Genomic DNA, 6,000 nt, shown 5'->3' with positions numbered 1-6,000 from the left:
TAAAGATATTCTACTTCCCCACGCTTTCCCTTATCTCACACTGCTCGGGGAGCATCGGTTCTGCACGTGAGCCTCTGCACAGACTATACCGCATATTGCAGGATGTAATTTCTGGGTTTGAAAAGAACAATTGGAACCGAGGGGCCCGTCCTGCTCCTCAGCATCCCCTGCACTGCCCCAGCCCCGCAGCTCACGTGCTGTCACTGTCATTTCCGCCGGGCGCTCACCGGCAGCATTGTCACAGCTGCTCTGGAATAAAACTGGCACAGGTCAGGAATGACTTTGGGTTGATTATTAAAAACTCAGGCAATACTTATATTACAAAAACCTCTTACAACGGCCTGCTGCTCCTTGCAGAGTTTGGGCAATGAAATAAAACCAGGAGTGCAAAACTCAAGCTGATGGACCAAGTAGGTCAAGTCACCCTCTGTGGCAAGCTGCGGCATGTTTGCCCTGCCCTTGGCCGTTTGCCTGGGTTCTCACTGCTTGCTCCTTCCCAGGGCCTGACAGCATGTTCAGCAGTTCCCACACGCTTGCTGGGGACCACACTTCTGACGAGGTCCCTTCAAACAGCCCTGCCAGCCTGGCATAGGTCAGGGGTCGTGTTGGTCCGGAGGACACAGCTCTGTTTGGGTGTAGTTCAGACATGGGGGGACTAAATGGGAGAGCCGTGTTGCACTGCCAGCAAGTGTTCATCGGTGAAGAAAAGAGAAAATGCAAACCTTTCGATTTGAAGCTTTCTGATCCAACAGAGGGGTCTCACCATCAGGGAGTGAGTTTGACAGGCAGCCGTTGTGTTGTGGTGCTGTCTGAGATTCAACAAGGACTACAGCTGTAAAGTTAAAATGAGTCAAAAACATGGCTTTCAGGTCCCGGTCTTGGGTTGCAGAAAATAGCCTGAATCTCAAGCAAGAATATACAACAGTCCTGCCTTAGCTGTACTTGAATCTGCGATGACAACGCTTTTCCACCATTGCACATTTGTGTGGGTGCAAGCGGGCCGCTTCCACCTGGAGAGCAACCCAGCAGGCGTCCACCCGGGTCCTGCTCTGCAGCTGGGGCAAACAGACCTTTGCGGTTAACAGTGCTGATGCTAGCTTACGTCCTTTGAGAAACTGCGTCTCTGCTGACCACTGCATGCCATACGCATCCACCAGCGAGGCAGCCAGGGCGGCTGCAGAGGAGAGCAGGGCAGCTCTTGGACCGCTGCCCTCCTCTCACCGCTGCCTTCCTCCTCCACTTCTACCCTGGGAACGGCATTTCTCTCCTGGATAGATCATGACAGCAGGATTATTATAAGCATGACAAGGGCTCAGATAGGCCATTAGCAAGGAACAATCCCTAGATAAATAATTAGCAAATTACCTGTTTGAAAATAGAAGTAGAAAACTTAATTCTCGATTGTTAACAGTCTGGCATCTTTCACATAAAAATTATAGCCATAAACCAATTTCACAATGCAAGCCTTGCACAGTAATACTTTCTTTTGCAAAGCCATTTTCCCAGAGTAAACAAAAACCTCTGAGAATGCTTATCTTGGTATAAAACCTTGCAAGAAAAATAAGCAGAATGATGTCCAAAATGAAAAATAAAATAGGATGTGTTGGTTTTATAGCACTGGGAAAGCCATAAAACTTAATACTCCAAGCGCAAGAGGTTGAAGCCGTTTGCTCTTATCCGTGTATCCCTTCCATCAAACACCACTTTCCACTGCAAATCGAGTCCCAAACAGCTGGTGGAAAAACAGGAGGCAAAAGGAAAACAAGGCTGAATTATTAATTATATGAATGAGTGGATTTATTTTATGGCATTAGAGATGAACAAAGTAAAAAGAGGATTTTGCTTTTATAGTTTTGATGTATTTAAGAATTATGCACCACAGGCTGTGTTTCAATTACAGGACCAGCAAGTAACATGGAGGGGACATGATGTTTAAAAACCACCAGTTTTCCAGCCAGGGAGTCTCACACCTGGATGGCTGCCCATACAGGACAGGGCGAGCAACATGGGCCGGGGGGGCTGATAAGGCAGCAAGAGGATGAAAAATACTGTCATAGCTCCACGGACTGCAAACTGGAGCTTTGGACAAGAGACAAAAGCAGACCAGAGACTGCTGCTAGCAAGAGCTTGGATCCACTGGATTAGGTTGGGGTGTGAGACAGCAAAATCCGCAGGGTGTCCACCAGATGAGACAGCCATGGGCAGCACATAGACAAGGAGAAAGATGTGGAGCAAAGAGTATGCAAGGCGATGGTGAAGCCAGCTGTGCTGCCAGGTGCCACAGGGACGGTGAGGTGCATGGGACAATGGAGAGGATGTGAGATGGGCTTCCAAAATGCATGCAGGCACCAGAACTGAAAGATAAGGACAGTGTCTTTTTGGGTCACCCACTGCTGCTGAACAGATTCAGTCACATTGAGTCACTTGCTCTTTTCTGCTGGTATCCTCCATCATTTTCTGTACAGTTTAGGTTACATTTAGAGCCACTAGAAGATCCGTGCGTTGTTTCTTTCTTACAGACTCAGCTTAGAGCAGCCTGATACAGATTCTGGCATTGGTTAAGAGCACCAGTCATAAAATTCAGGAATAAGCAGGAAAAGACAGGTAGAAAGCTTGTGGATAAATATCCCATGTTACTGGGGGGAAATTAAGGAAAAGAGTGCCTGCAAGTATTCAATTAACTGAGTAAGAGTTAAGCTACCACCCACCAGCCCCACTCTCTGTCACCTGGCAAAGGCAGATGGCAGCAGTGCTGCCTGTGGGCAAAGTCTGCCCAAAAGCAGGGACACATTCAAAGAGGCACAGTACGGTCTTGTGAAACACTCTGCTCCTCGTAGCACAGGGCTGTGTGAAAGCAGCTGACATCACAACAAACCGGGAACTGATATGAGCAGGACTGCTAGCTTTTTAAGCATTTTTAATGGGAAACGGTGTCTGATAAAGGCATCATCTTTTTGGCGTGTCATCACAGGAAATTTGCTACAGGCAGCCAGCTTTGCAGGGCATGTGAAATATCACAGCAGCTTTGCTGAATTTTTCTCAGAGAAATTATTTGTCAAGATCCTCATCTCCATCATCTTTGAAAGGGCCTACCTCAGAAAACATATATATTTGTACAAGACCTTGACTGATTCTAATTTCTTCATTAGGGGTATTAGGAATAGCTCTGCCAAGCAAGGCCTTGTACCTTGGCAGAGCTGGTAGACATAAAGGAACCGAGTGAAGAGGATAAGGTCTGACAAGGAACAATTCTGAGTTCTAGGAATCTAATTTTGCTTACCAGAATCTCTTCAGCAACAATTTTAGTTGCAGTCTGAGGGGAAAGGAAATGGAGAAGACAAGACAAAAACGTTGTATGGAACGGACAAAAAAGGAGGAGGAAAAAAACCCCAAAAGCTATATTAAACAGTAGGACCCAAGGGAGAGCAGAAAAAATGAGATTAATAACTCGCTGGCTCCACTGAGCAAATGCTGGTTAACAGAAAAAATTAAATTCTGCAGGATTAAACAAGGCATTAAACTGGTTGGGGGGGCAGGGGAAATAAACACACAAAAAACCAACCAACAACCAAGTGCTCTCAGATACAAGTCAAGTGGCTTTACTGACTTTGAACACTCAGCTGGACTGGAAAAGCTCTTCACTAAAGCAGCCACAGCAAATGCATGCAAATTGCTGAGAGCACAAATTATAGAAGACTACACACTTAGGGAGGTATCCTCTGCTGATGCTAATACGTGTCTCTTGATTCAGGCAGCAAGTTTAAATGTCTGCACCAACAGGCAGCGGGAATGTGCAGAGAAGAACCCCAGATGCCTCATGTGTCTTGAATTTAACCCATCTATATGCTTCTAGGCACTTAAAGAATCACCCCTTAAACCTCTCTCCCCATCCCAGTTGAGTTCATCCTAATAAGGTGATGGCAAAGAACATTTTTCATTAGCAAATGGAAAATAAAATCCAACAAAGGCATTATTTTGAAGACCTGCCCAAAACTGGTTGTAAGAACTTCAAGGCCCCCAGACTCCGGCAGCTCTCCCAGCACTGGAAGGGATCAGCACCACGATGGAGAGACACAGGGAAGCTGTAACCAGGTACCACGTGCCCCATGTAGAAATGGTGACAATAGTCACTTCGGGAAATACCTGTGAGCACTTCCAGGATCCAGTTCTGCACAAATTCCACTGGCACAAACGTGGACCAACTCTGCCGATGTGGCAGTATTGTAACTGAGACTCACAGCTTGAAATCAAACTTTGGCAGAGTACTGGCCTAAATCTGACATAAATCAGCCTCTCTATTCTTGCCAATGCTTTGGCACCAGCTGCATGAGGCAAGGTTGCTGCTACCCCTTCAGCTGGAGTTTGGGCCCAATGCATTTCTTCATGAGCACTGGCACTCTCAGCACATGCAAAGCCTCAGTGCAAGAAAGCCACAGCTTGAAAAGAAATGCTCCAACACACTTAAAACCCAAGAGAAACCAAGATTTTTTTGCATCTGTGAAGTTCTTTTTAGCATGAGCCATACCCTGTTGTACCAGGTACTACACAGATGCTCTGATGAAGGACTATATAAACATGGGAGGGTGCCTCATCTGATGTGCTGCTTGCAAGCCTTACTGCCCTCCCTGGGGTCACAGCGCAGGCTCACAGCACTGGTCTGCAGCTGGGAAGACCCTCTCCCCTCCCTCTCACCACAGCACTTTCTCTCCTGCTGCAAAGGGCAACCACTGCATCCAACACGTCTGCAATGGGGAAGCTGGAAGTGGCTGAAGTCCATGACACCCTCCCAGGAAACGTGGGCTTGCAGAACACAAGGGAGCTGTGAGAAAATATTGGTCAGTGTGACAGCATTTACATCTGTATCAGCAGCCTAACCAGCATCAGCTACCTGGTAGGCATCACAGTAGAGGGCCTCGCAGATCAGATTTGCAAGAGCCCCCTGGGACTGTTGCTGGCTGGTTACAGGAGGTTTCTTCCACCAAGAGTTGCACAGCATGAAAGCAAAGGCTTTAAATTTTAAATTTAAACAGGCAAGAACCTGAAGCTGGTGCACAAGCTGAGCAGAAACAGATATCAGAGCCAGACTGAGTTCACGTTACGGGACTCTACTCCACACTGGTGGCTATGTCGGCCATTGCAAGCGAGATGTGAGGGGTGAACAGGACACACAAGCCTCTTGATCCTAAGGACATCTGTCAAGGGAGTTATTAGATGCGGGCGTAGAAAGTTTGTACTGCTGTTCCCCTACAGAAGCACAAGAATGCATCTGAATATCAAAGCTACTTTGCTTTCAGGGACATTTTTAGCACAACACTTCAATTTTCTTACTAGATTCAGTGTTACGAAGACTCTTCACGGGCACCTTCCACAAGTCATAAATTAGCAATAGCAGTATAATCAAGGCAGCCATTCCTGGGCTGAACCTCACGCCAGTAAACACGACAATCACCTCTTAGCCCCTTAAAACAAGAATCCTGTGTCTCCAATTCAGACCTGACAGCTGGAGAGTACCAGCCCTGCACTTGGGGTGTAGGCTCCAGGGAGGAGCGTGGAAGATGGCCCCCATTATTTCCTGCAGATGGGACAATTGCCCGTGACTATGCAGGGAGAGAGAGAGGTTGTCTTCACCTCTGCAGGAAGCCAGCTCCCAAATTTCGTAAAGGTTTCTCCTTCCAATTGCTTCACCAAATACGAGAGCAACACTTGCTCTTGTAACAAAATGTCACCTGCTTTTCAAGTACAAACTAAATGAGCTTTCCTGAGAAAATAATTGTTGACTATTAAAAGGCTACTGCTGGAACTTGAAAGGACTGTTAAAATACAAAGAAAGATGTACCACATTCTTCCTGAATTGATACTTCAAACAAAACCTATTTGTGTTTTGAAATGTGGCACTAGAACAATGACAGGTTATTTTTGTAAAGTTTCAGACCGAGAGCCATGCAACCATTTTCTCAGAGCAGCATTTCTTTGTTGTTCATGGAAATACTGGGAAAAAAC

This window comes from Gymnogyps californianus, chromosome 7, assembly GCF_018139145.2.
Source record: "Gymnogyps californianus isolate 813 chromosome 7, ASM1813914v2, whole genome shotgun sequence".
Lineage (NCBI taxonomy): Eukaryota > Metazoa > Chordata > Aves > Accipitriformes > Cathartidae > Gymnogyps > Gymnogyps californianus.
The sequence above is the reverse complement of the archived record's forward strand: the minus strand, read 5'-3'. Positions refer to the sequence as shown.